Source organism: Ochotona princeps, chromosome X (assembly GCF_030435755.1).
Source record: "Ochotona princeps isolate mOchPri1 chromosome X, mOchPri1.hap1, whole genome shotgun sequence".
NCBI lineage: Eukaryota > Metazoa > Chordata > Mammalia > Lagomorpha > Ochotonidae > Ochotona > Ochotona princeps.
Window position 1 is genome coordinate 12,144,360 of NC_080865.1, and position 14,260 is coordinate 12,158,619.

Sequence of the window (14,260 nt, forward strand, 5' to 3'; positions counted from 1 at the left end):
GAGAGAGTGCAGCTGAGGAAGTGGCTTCTTCAGGGCGGAGTCCCCAGCTGGGCTCAGCTAGAGAGGCCAGACCGTAGTGGGCTCAGCTGAACTGGCCGGACAGGTTTTCCCAGCAGGAGCCCGCTCGGAAAGACCTGCCTGTGGTGTTGCAGCCCTCGGCGGAGCAGCGCTTCCGAGTTTGGCACTGGGGCCGCGGAGATCTCCAGCCCAGCACAGGCCGGGGTTGGGGATTTTAGGCTCCGAGCAGCAGGAGCCCTTGCTGTGCTAACCTCAAGCCCTGAAGGAGAGTCTCGGCTCAGCACTGAGGCAGAGACCCCCGCTGTATTAGCCTTGTGACCCAAAGCCCAGGCGCGGCTCGGCAGAGTGAATCTGTAGGGAACTGCCTTTGAGAGGGAGCCACAGGGGAAGGGGCCTGGCACTAGGGCTGGCCCACAAAGCCTCCTGACCCAACTCGGGGCTGTGATCTACAGACCCTGAAAGCAGCTGGTGACTCAGGCAGTAAGCCCTGCTGGGCTCAGCCGGAGACCCCAAACCAGAGCCGGCTCAGCTGAATCACCGCTAAAATCTCAAAACAACAAGAAGTAAAAACACAATGAGGAGAAGTATCAGAAAAAGCAATGACCCAGAGGAAAGATCAAGCACTCCCTCCCAATACAACCAAAAACTAATCCCAATATCTGAGATGCAAGATGAAGACATAGAGGAACTATCAGATAAGGACTTTAAGAAGCTAATGATGAAATTCGTCAGAGAGAGTGAAAAGCGCTGGGAAGAGTCTAAGGCATTCGAAAACCATATCACTGCAGAAATAAATCAAGTCAAAAAGGGAATCCTTGATATAGAGAACAAAATTGAAAGCCTAACCAACAGAATGAACACAGCAGAAGACAGAATATCAGAATTGGAAGACAATCAGAATGAAAGGCAGCAGCTCATCAAACAGTTGGAGACAAATCTAGAGAAAGCCAATAGGTCCATACAGGAAATGAAAGACAACCTCAAAAAATCAAATATTAGAATAATAGGCCTTCCCGAAGGAGTGGAAAAGGAGACAGGCTTGCAACGAGTGCTCAATGAGATAATACAGGAGAACTTCCAGAATACTGGAAATATAAATCTAGCACAAATCCAGGAAGGACAAAGAACCCCCAGTAGATACGACCCAAACAAATCGTCTCCCAGACATGTGGTCCTCAAGCTACCTTCAAGTGAATACAAGGAAACCATTCTAAGACAAGTAAGAAAAAAGGATAAGATTACTTTCAGGGGAAGGGAAGTCAGGATCACAGCCGACCTATCAGAAGAAACGCTCCAAGCAAGGAGAGAATGGGGTAAAACCTATCAAATCCTGAAACAAAACAACTGCCAACCAAGAATAATGTACCCAGCAAAGCTCTCATTTATATTTGAGAATGAAATCAAATACTTCAACAGTAAAGAGAAACTCGAAGAATACATCAACACGAAACCAGCTCTGGAAAATCTCCTCAGGAAGGTGCTAAACCCAGAAAGAAAAAATACAAACCAAAATCAAAGATGGCAAATGGGAAGACCTCCCCACTAAAATCCATACAAGAAAAGTCAACCAATCAAGAACTCTAATAGTCGCAAATACACACTTGCACACTTACACTCATGGCAGCCCAAAACCAATTCCTCTCAATATTATCTCTAAACACAAATGGCTTAAACTCACCAATCAAAAGGCATAGATTAACGGAATGGATCATCAAACAGCACCCAACTATATGTTGCCTACAAGAGACACATCTAACCAGAAAATCCTGTAAGAAATTTAAAGTGAAAGGATGGAAAAAGACATTTCATGCCAATGGACGAGAAAAAAAGGCTGGTGTAGCTGTTCTAATCTCAGATGACCTAGACTTCAAGCTGACAGACATCAAAAAGGACAGAGAAGGACATTATATATTGGTGAAGGGACTGATCCATCAAGAAGTAATTACAATCGTGAACATATATGCACCTAATTCCAATGCGCCTAGCTACGTGAAGCAACTACTTACAGACTTAAGGGGAGACATAGATACACACACAATAATAGTGGGCGATCTTAACACCCCGCTAACAACTATAGACAGATCAACAAAACAAAAACTCAACAAAGAAACAACAGAGCTCGTACAAACATTAGAACAACTGGACTTGGTAGACATTTATAGAATTTTTTATCCTAAGACCACAGATTATACATTTTTTTCAGCAGTACATGGCACCTTCTCCAGGATCGACCACATGATAGGACACAAAGCAAATCTAAATAACTTCAAAAAGATAGAAATCATACCATGTACCCTCTCAGACCACCACGGAATGAAACTGGAAATCAGCAATTCAAAATGCCCAAGGAAATATAGAAACTCTTGGAGGTTGAACAATATGCTATTGAACGAACAATGGGTCAGGGAAGAAATTAAAGATGAGATCAAAAAATTTATGGAAACCAATGAAAACTCTGATACAACATTCCAAAACTTGTGGGACACTGCCAAAGCAGTGCTACGGGGTAAACTCATCGCAATTGGAGCTCATGTCAAGGCCCAAGAGAGGCGCCAAATACAGGAACTAACCACACACCTCCAGGAATTGGAAAAGCAGCAGCAGATGAGCCCCACACACAACAGGAAACAAGAAATCATCAAAACAAGGGAGGAAATCAACCAGATAGAAATAAAAAAAACCATACACAAAATCAACAAATCAAAAAGCTGGTTTTTTGAAAAGATAAACAAAATAGACACCCCGCTGGCCCGACTGACAAAGAAAAAACAAGAGAAAGCAAGAATTAACAGCATCAAAGATGAAAAAGGCAACATAACAACAGACATTACAACCATTAAGAACATAATCAGAAATTACTACAAAGCATTGTACTCCAACAACTCAGAAGACCACCAAGAAATGGAAAAGTTCTTAGACTCACACAACCTGCCAAAACTTAGCCCAGAGGCAACAATCAACCTGAACAAACCCATAACTGAAGCAGAGATTGAATCAGTGATTAAAGACCTCCCAACAAAGAAAAGCCCAGGCCCAGACGGCTTCACTCCAGAATTCTACAAAACATTCCGAACAGAACTAACCCCAATCCTCTACAAACTCTTCAAAACTATAGAAAAGGAAGCAACCCTTCCAAACTCATTCTATGAAGCCAACATTACCTTAATCCCAAAACCGGGCAGAGATCCTACAGAGAAGGAAAACTACAGACCTATCTCTTTGATGAACATTGATGCTAAGATTCTCAACAAAATCCTAGCCAACAGAATTCAAAAACACATCAGACAGATCATTCATCCAGATCAAGTAGGATTCATCCCTGGAATGCAGGGATGGTTCAACATTCGGAAATCCATAAATGTGATACACCACATCCAAAAACTGAAAAACAAGAATCACATGATAGTATCAATAGATGCAGAAAAAGCTTTCGACAAAATCCAGCACAACTTCCTGCTAAAGACCCTAACCAAGGTAGGCATAGATGGAAAAATCCACAACATAATCAAAGCAATATATGCAAAACCCAATGCCAGCATCATACTGAATGGAGAAAAACTGGAACCCTTCCCACTGAGATCTGGAACAAGACAGGGATGTCCGCTTTCTCCGCTGCTATTCAACATAGTTCTAGAGGTACTCGCTGAGGCCATAAGACAAGAAAAAGAAATCAAAGGAATCCAAATGGGAAATGAAGAAGTCAAGCTTTCACTATATGCAGATGACATGATTCTTTATATGGAAGAGCCAAAAGGCTCAACACAGAGACTACTAGAACTTATACGAGAGTTCGGTAGAGTGGCAGGGTACAAAATTAATGAACAAAAATCAACAGCCATAGTGTATGCTAACAGCCCCAAGTTGGAAAAAGATCTAACCAGCAAGATACCATTCAAAGTAACAAAGGAAAGCATGAAGTATCTGGGAATTAACCTAACCAAAAATGTTGGAGACCTATTTGAGGAAAACTACAAACTACTTAAAAAAGAAATTGAACAAGATCTAGAAAGATGGAGTAACATCCCATGCTCCTGGATAGGTAAAATCAATATCATTAAAATGTCTATACTGCCAAAGGCAATATATACATTCAACGCAATCCCAATCAAATTGCCCAAAACATTCTTCACAGATCTGGAAACAATGATTCAAAGGTTCATCTGGAAACACAAAAAACCACGAATAGCTAGAACCATTCTCAAGAACAGGAAGTTAGCAGGGGGAATCACAGTCCCAGACCTCTGGACATACTATAGGGCAGTGGTTATCAAAACAGCCTGGTACTGGCAAAAAAATAGAGAAGAAGATCAATGGAGCAGAATAGAAACACCAGATGGGAACCCACACAAATACAGCCAAATAATCTTTGACAAAAAGACAAACGACAACCCAGGCAAATGGGAAGGTCTGTTCAATAAATGCTGTTGGGACAACTGGTTGATAGCCTGCAGAAACAAAAAGATAGACCCACATCTCTCACCATATACTAAGATCAAATCCAAATGGATAAAAGATTTAAACCTACATCCAGAAACCTTCAAACTTTTGGAAGAAAATGTTGGAAACACACTGGAACACTTAGGGGTAGGCCCTCACTTCCTAAAAAAGACTCCAAATGCAGTAGAAATCAAGACCAAAATAAACAAGTGGGACCTCATCAAACTAAGAAGCTTCTGTACAGCTAGAGAAACAATCAACAAAGTAAAAAGGCAACCCACAGAATGGGAGAAGATCTTCGCACACGACTTAGGTGATAGAGGGCTGATCTCCAGAATATACAAAGAGCTACAAAACAACCAAAATGTCAAAACAAACAAGCCACTCAAGAAATGGGCACGGGAAATGGGCAAACACTTCACAAAGGAACAAACCCAAATGGCAAATAAACATATGAAAAAATGCTCAAGTTCCCTGGCAATAAGGGAAATCCAAATTAAAACATCAATGAGGTACCACCTAACGCCAGTAAGACTGGCCCACATGAATAAAAGCACCAACAACACTTGTTGGCGAGGTTGCGGGGAAAAGGGAACCCTACTCCACTGCTGGTGGGGCTGCAGGCTGGTACAGCCTCTATGGAAATCAGTATGGAGAACATTCAAACAACTCAAATACAACATACCGTATGACCCAGCAATAGCACTCCTAGGAATATATCCGGAACACTTGTTCTATGAGAAACCAACATGCACTCCTATGTTCATAGCAGCACAATCAGTAATTGCAAAAACATGGAAGCAGCCAAAATGCCCATCAACAGAGGATTGGATAAGAAAGCTATGGTTCATCTACTCCATGGAATACTACTCAGCTATTAAAAAAAACAAAATGCAGTTCTTTGTGGCCAAATGGGCCAAACTGGAAACCATAATGCTAAGGGAAATGAACCAATCCCAAAAGGTTAAATACCACATGTTTGCCTTAATTTGATATGATGTTATGTATAACAAGTTATGTTATGAATGTTATATGTTGTGTATAAACCAAAATTGAAATGTCAATGAGGTGGTCACAGAAGGTGGATAAGAAATTGCATTTACTTTTACCATATTGGTTACTCATTACTATGTCAATTAATTCCATAATGATGTAAATTTTTGCTGATGGTATGTTGGAGCTTTTAATTGATCGGGATGATACTCTGCTGGCTCTGTCTTCAGACCAGAGAGGGTATACCTAAGAAGCCGTTGAACTTGACTAGACAATAAGATGCTGGACTCTATGTTTGGTATATGCTTGCAATGGGGGAATCTCAACTGAACTTGAACTGTGGTTATGCAACAAGGTGGAGGAATCCACCATGGTGGGAGGGTTTGGGGAGGGGTGGGGAGAATCCCAGTACCTATGAAACTGTGTCACATAATACAATGTAATTAATGAATTTAAAATAAAATTAAAAAAAAAAAAAAAGTAAAAATTACTAGTGACAATGAATTACTATTCTGCTATTGCTTATTCACTTATTCATGCAATGCTGTTCCAGACCATTTTCTTCCTTAATCAATAAATCCACCAAATGTGAGTTGAAATCTTTCTCTTTCTTTCTTTCTTTCTTTCTTTCTTTCTTTCTTTCTTTCTCTTTCTTTTCTTTCTTTCTTTCTTTCTTTCTGTCTGTCTGTCTGTCTGTCTTTCTTTCTTTCTTATTAAAGACTTATTTATTTTTACTTGAAAGTCAGGTTTACAGAGAGGAGAGCCAAATACGTCCCATTTGCTGGTTCACTGCTCAATTGGCCACAACAGCTGGAGCTGAGCCAATCAGAAGCCAGGAGCCAGGACTTTCTTCCTGGTCTCTCACATGGACACAGGGTCCCAAGGACTTGGGTCGTTCTCTGCTGCTTTCCCAGGCCATAAGCAGGGAGTTGGATCGGAAATGAAGCATCCAGGACAGGAACAGGTGCCCCTATATGATGCTAGCACTTGAAAGTAGAGGATAGGCCTGCTGAGCCACAGCACCAGCCCCCACATCTCTGACTTTTAAACAAATAGCTAGTTATAAAAACCCAATCATTAAAGATTAAAAAACAGACCAAAAAAAAAAAAAAAAAAGGAAGGAAGAGGAAGGAAGGATAAAAGAAAGAAAGGAAAGGAAGGAAGGAAGGAAGGAAGGAAAATCACACTCATCCCACGTCCATCATGTTCAGCATTATTATTATTATATCTTGGCACTTGCAAGGAAGACAATTAGCCAAATGAGCCATTTCACCAGGCCCCAAATTGTGGGCTTTAATCCTGTTTCTGTCACTTAGTAGCTGAGGGCCTCACCCAATTCACTGAAAGCTCTAAGCCTCAGTTCTCTGTGAATTCCAACTCTGGTCCCAGTACTGGCATCTGAGCTCAGTGCCGGTGCCTGACTGGCTACTAGGAGCTCTAGCTAGGTGTAGCCTCCTGGTATATGCTGCTGGAACTCTTTAGATGAGTGAATTATGCTTGATTTAGAACTAAAGCAGGAAACGGTCTGTCTGGATTCACTTATACCTTACTAGGTGGGACACAAAGATTAGTTACTCCTCACTAGGGTATTGAAGATTTCTCTGCACACCCCTCCTAAAACTGTTCTGCACTAAACTGTTGACACATGTCTTATTAGAGTTATAAGCCAGTCCGGACTACCCGAAAAACAGCCACGTTCAGCAAAATTATGCTTCAATGCTATAAAATGCTAAATACTATAATGAAAATAGACATGAGACAGCTGAATAATAATCTATAACCTTTTTAAGGTGTATAGAACCCGGTTGTATATAAACTAGAATTGAAATGTCAATGAAGAAGTCACAGGATGTGGTTAAGAACTTGCACTTTTTTTTCAACATGCTGGTTACTCAATATTATGTCAATTAATTCCATAACGTTATAAATTGTTGCTGATGTTATGTTGGGGCTTTTAATTGATCGGGATGATACTCTGCCGGCTCTACCTTCAGACCAGAGATGGTCTCCCCAACAAGCCGTTGAACTTATCTGGACAATAAGATGCTGGACTCTATGCTTGGTATATGCTTGCAATGAAAAAAATCTCAACTGAACTTGAGCTGTGGTAATGCAACAAGGTGAAGGAGTCCACCATGGGGGGAGGGCTTGGGGAGGGGTGGGGGAAATCCCAGTGCCTATAAAACTGTGTCACATAATGCAATGTAATTAATAAAAACAAAGATATGTGTGAGAAAATAAAAAATTGTGATGACCTCTATTGTGCAGTGGAGCTATAGCCAAAAGTCACACAAAGCAGTACCAGGGATTGCCATTAGATCTGAGTGTGGGACATGGAATTTCCTGGCTTACAAGCCTTGCTAAAGCTATAACTTTCACCCCCTCATGATAATTCTTAACAGTACAATTGTGAGGATTCTATAACCAGAAATTTTTTTGTTTTAGATTTCTATGAAAACTTTCCTTACAAAAACATATGGTCCATATAGTCATCATAACTTTTTACTGTTTAATTAAGCTATAGATAAAATTTAGTTTTCTTCATCTGCTAGGTACCACTTTGTTCAGTTCCTGATAAATTGTTACCAAGGGTTTTGCCATTCTAATGAACTTAGGGTATTTTAAATCACTAGATGATCTTTGATAAATTGCAGTTTTAATTTAAATGAACTCTACAGAGACTTATCCTAGAAGCTGTTATTTTTTTCTGCTAGAATAGAAAAAAAAAAAGAGACAGCTTTCATAATTAAAAAATGTGAAATAAAGGCTTATATAAACAGTTACAAAACTTACCATGAGATACATGCTGCATATAACTTAGGAAGAATTTGATGATAAAATAGGATTTTTAAAAAATTTTGTTTATTTGAAAAGCAGAATGACAGAGAGAAAGAGATCTTTCACCCTTTAGCTTACTCCCCAAATGGCTTTGACAACTGGGGCTGGGCCAGGCTGAAGCCAGGAACCAGGAACTCTAGCCCAGTTTCCCACCTGAATGGCAGGGGCCCAAGTACTTGAGGCGTTATCCTCTGTTGCCTTCCCCAGCATATTGATAGGGAGTTGGATGAGAAGCAGAACAGCCAGGACTTGTGCTCATGCATAAGGCCAGCATGACAGGTGTGGATTTAACCCACTGTGCCATAACACCAGACCTGACAAAGTAGGAATTCTATTTGAAAAAAATTGAGAAATTAAAAAAAATCATCTATAGCAATCCCTAAATCCACCTTGCTGCTTCAGACCCCTGATATTTCTTGCTAGAATAGTAATAAATATGGAGTAACAGATGCAGACATTTTATAGAGTCCAGTTCATAAGTGGATACAGCAGACACACATACACACACACACATAAACTTTAAAAAAATTTTTGTTTTAGTATTTATTACAGAGGTGAGGGGTTACAGATCCATGTGGGCCTCTGATTCTGATTAGCTGGAGAGGGTCGGGTTGGGGAAGAAGGTGGGTGGCACAAATGTTTCAGGTTTCCCTTCTGTGTCCACGGCAAGGAGGGGAGAAGAAAGTGCACAACTTCTTGCTGCCACACTACAACAGCACCAGGTGCTGGAGATAGCAGCAAAATGACCTCGTTTATAAAATACTTTGAATCCAGAATAAATATTTATCTCAGGACATGGGTATTCATCCTTTATTTCACATTTCATCATTATCTTGTGAAAGAGAGTCAATAATAAGGCCTGCTAAATCCTCACCTTGCAAGCACGGGCATCCCATGGGGCCACTGGTTTGTGTTCTGGCTGCTCTATTTCCCCATGCAACTCCCTGCTTGTGGCATGAAAAAGCAGTAGAGGATAGCCCAAAGCCTTGGGACCCTGAACTTGTGCAAGAGACCTGGAAGAGGTTCCTGGCTCCTGACTTGGAATTGGCTCAGGTCCAGCCATTGCAGCCACTTAGGAAGTGAACCAGTACATGAAAGATCTTTCTCTCTGTCTCTCCTTCTCTCTGTAAATCTACCCTTCAAATAAAAATAAACTTTTTTTAAAAAAGAGAGAGAAAGTAAAGAATAAAGCAAGAAATAAGTTAAGCAAGAAAGAAGTTAAGGAGCATGTCAGTAGCTTTTTTGTTTTTGCAATTTTATGGTAAATTCCATAGGGTCTTGGATTTCCCTACCCCCTCCCACTCCCTGCTGATTTTCCCCATGTTATTGCAATAGTATAACCCTTCATAAGCAGTCATAAGTCCATCAGTTTGTTATTTAAATGTGTCCTGACATTGCTGGTACAGACAATGCGAGACAATCCAGCATCCTATTGTTAAGATATATCCAACAGTTTCATTGGGAATCTATCTGTGACTTGGAAGTAGAGATGCATACTGCATTGTATCTTTACATCTGGATATGATAGTCTCTATTACACCGTCACTATATATTCCCTTAAATGAGAAGCCATGAAACAGTCAATAACAGAAATGTAGTTAAAACAAAATGCTCACAGCATCATGGAGTTAAACAGCATGTTACTGAATAACTAATGTATTGATAAAGAAATGAAAAACACAAAAGATCCTTGTATAAAATGATGCTACTGTGTGATCTACAAGTCAGTGAAGGAGTTGATAAGAGAAAAGTAACTATTTGAAGAAATGAAAATGAAAACAAAAATGTTATGGTCCCGCACAATAGCCTAGCGTCTAAAGTCATTGCCACACATGCGCCAGGATCCCATATGGACGCCGGTTCAAATCCTGACAGCCTGCTTCCATCCAGCTCCCTGCCTGTAGCCTTGTAAAGCAGTAGAGGATGGCCCAGAGCCTTGGGACCCTGCAACTGTGTGGGAGACCCGGAAGAGGCTCCTGGCTCCTGGCTTTGGATCGGCTCAGCTACAATCGTTGCAGCCACTTGGGGAGTAAAGCAACTGCTGGAAGATCTTTCTGTCTGTAAATCTGCCTTTCCAATAAAATAAATAAATTTTAATAAATAAATCTTTATAAATTGTTTTGGACCAGTAAGAAAGAACAGAGTAAATAACTGGTTGATTGTTTTCATGAAAGGAACTCTTTAGCCTTCCACTATGTTTTCAGGTGATTCTTCTGTGTGTCTGTGTTTGAACCTCCTTGTTTTTGAAGGATCTCAAACAATTTTGGATTAAGGATATAAGGATATAAGCTTTCCATTTTAACATAATGACCCCCTTTTCTTTAAAAATGAAGATTTGTTTTAATTTTATTATGAGAGGCAGATTTTACAGAGAGAAGGAGAGACAGAGAGGGAAAGCTCCTCTCTAGCCTTTGGTTCACTCCTCAAATGGCTGTAACAGCAGAGCTCAGCTGATTCCAAACCAAGAGCTTCTTCCAGGTCTGCCACGTGGGTGCAGGGTCCTAAGGGTTTGGGCCATCTTCTGTTGCTTCCACAAGCCACAAGCAGGGAGCTAAATGGAAATCAGAGCAGCTGGGACACAAACTGGTGCCCATATGGGATGTCTGCACTTGCAGGTAGAGGATTAGCCTGTTGAGCCACTGTGCTGGCCCTTGATAATGACCCTTTTAAAGACTGTATTTCAAAATCATGGTTACACCCTGAAGTATAGGTAATTGGGGCATGTGTAAATGAACTTGGAGGGTAGGGAGAGTGCAATTAGGGCATAACACCTTGCTCCTATGCCTCAATGTCCTTCTCTACAGCAAGGTGAAGAGAAGCTCCATTATCTTTTCATGAAATATAGCATTGGGGAGGACTTTGTTGTGGTTGAACTTGTGATCAAGATATTTGAGCTGGCTTCTAGTCTTGTCTCCACACCGCACCCTTCTCCCTGAGTTATGCATGGCTTCCCTCGCTATGGAAGGGGCTGATATAAAGATATTCAAAATGCTGCCTATGCCTGACATTTCAGGATTCCATGAGTGTATTTATGACTTTCCCCATAAGCAAAGTAAGGGAGAGTGGAGTTCAGTATAGGAAAATTCTCGTGGCTCCCAAATCACTCTTTAGTTTGCTTGCTACTCTTGAATCATTCTAATCTTTAGGTGAACACATTGCTTCTCTAAGCATCTTGTCAAAAATATTAATTGGGAGAGTAGAAAGTATGTAAACAACAATGTTCTACAATGTATCTCTGGAATGGTCTCCTAGTTTTTCAGAGTTTAACTGGTTGCGAAATTTCCACTGTGTATGTCTGCTATCAGTCAGCAAGAAATATTTATTTAACCTTCAATTAATGAAATATTACTACTATAAATACAATTTATTGCATATTCACTAATTGATAGATTTTTGTATCTGTTTTACAACACAGAGAAGATTCTAAGAAAAGTTTTTTTTAATAAAAAATATTTTATTTATTTAAAAGCAAAGTGTTGTGGGTTGGGGAGAGAAAGAGATCCGTGTATTGGTTCATTCCACAAATAGGAAATGACAGCCAGAGCTGATCAGGCTGAAGCCAGGAGCTCCTTCTGGGTCTCCCACACGAGTGGCAAGACTGACTGACTTCAGCTGTCACTTATTGCTCCCAAGTGCATTAGAAGGGAGCTACACTGGAAGAGGATTAGCAAGAACTTGAACCACTGGTATGGAATGTGGGCATACCTAGCAGGACCTTAACTCGATGAGACACAAAGCCTGTCCCAGGAGAGGACTTTATTATCTTCATTTCTTCAAGTAAAAATAATGAGACTTGATTGATGTTTCCTGATGTATACAGGTAGTGAATTTATGTTCCAATCTACTCGTTAGCACTTCTTCCATCTCTAAGTTGTGCACTCCTGCACAACTGATCCTAACAAAGGTCTTATTGTAAGTAATTTTACAGACTGGCTAATGAGGCACAAAAATTAAAATGAAGTAAGACATGATAAGAACCAGAGGAAAGGAACTGCACTTGCTTCAAGTTGATTACAGTCACTTGTTAAGGTTTTCTCATCAGCTTCAAAAGGTAATGGAATTATTGTTAATGGCATTACTGATGTGACTGCTGACCAGAGAAGTTAAAGATCTGCATGCATGACCTATAAGATTATCCTGGGCACCGCAAGGGTGAGATCCATTTTTGAAGACATCTTATAAGAGATTACTTACAAGAAATGTAACTTGGCAACTGTCTTTTTTGTTGTAAAATGTTAAGGCCTTTTTTTTAACCTGCTTATAAAAATAACACGTGTTCAATGTCGAAAATTTGGAAGTTACAGAGAAGTTGAAGGAAAAAATATAGCAGTCAATATTTCTGTTTCTAACGATAATAATCATAATACATTTGTGAATATCATCCTACTCATTATGTCCATGAAGTCTAATATGATTGAGTACCATCTATACATGTTTAACTTTGCTTCTGCTCTTGAGAATCAGTAACTGGATCAGGCTCAATAGTTCAGTGGCTAAGTCCTCACCTTGCAAGCATCAGGATCCCATATGGGTGCTGGTCCATGTCCCGGTTGCTCCACTTCCCATTCAGGTCCCTGTTAATGCACCCGGGAAAGCAGTAGAAGATGACCAAAAACCTTAGGGCCTTGCATCCACATGGGAGACCCGGAAGAAGCTTCTGGTTCCTGTCTTTGGATCAGCTCAACTCCAGCCATTGCAGCCATTTGGGGACTGCACCACTAGATGGAAGATCTGTTTCCCATTCTCTCCATAAATCTGATCTGCCTTTCCAATAAAAATAAGTAAATCTTTTTAAAAAAAGCAAAATCAGCAAGTTTATTTGGTATTTAAATTCTTTTTAATATTAAAAAATAAATAAAAAGAGAAAAAAGAAATAGTGGCATGCTATTTCATTATTTAGATTCATTAATATTAATACATTACTGCATTTTAGATGCTTTCACTTTTTAAAAATTTGAACTTGCTGTGTGCGCTTGTTTCCATTTAGAACAATTATTACTTAGGACACATTCCCCAAACTGAAATACAGAATTGGAAGAGGTGAATATTTTTTTAAGACTGCTAATAAATATTACCAAATTCCTTTTGTTAAGTGAGTTCTTATTTTATTTCCACTGGCAATATAGACAAACACTCATTTCATTCCCCCTTCATTGCCAACTTTGGATTTTATCTTTTCTTTATGTTCTTTAATTTCATGGGTAAAAGATTTTCATTGTTATTTTCATTTTCAATTACTATATTTGATTACTGCTGTGTTCGGTAGTTTATTACAAGTGTATTAAGTCATTGGAGTTAGAATTTTGCAGAGTGTATGCTTGTAACATGTGTACCTTTTCATTTGGGGGGTTGTATCCACCTTTATTATTCAACACCCTTTTTCAACTTTTCTCATTTATTTTGTTAGCATTTTTTGTCACAGTTTATTTTAGTTAGGTTTGTCAGTTATATATAGTCTAACATAACTTTTCAAAAAGACTGATTTTTTTTTAAAAAAAACTTTTTATTTTATTTGAAAGGCAGAGACAAAGAAGATAAAATGTTGGAAGAGAGACAAAAACGTGCTCTCATGTGTTAGTTCACTCTGCAAATACCTGCAACAGTAGGCTCTGCATCAGCTTGAAGCTAGGAGATGGTAACTAAATCTATGTTTTGCACCAAGATAAACTTAATTTTTAAAAAGGATATTTGTTCTTGAAAGACAGAGATACAGAGAGAGAAGGAGAAACACAGATAAAAGTCTTTCCATCTATTTATTCACTGACTAAATGGCCAGTGTCCATATGGGATGCAGGTGCCACAGGCAGAGGCTTAACTTGTGCAGTGGCATAGTAGGCTAAGCCCCCACCTGCAGTGTCAGCATCCCATATGGGCACTGGTTTGAGTAGCAGCTGCTCTACTTCCCATCCAGCTTCATGCTTTTGCCCTGGCAAAGCTGCGGAGGATGGCTGAAGCTCCTGGGCCATGACACATA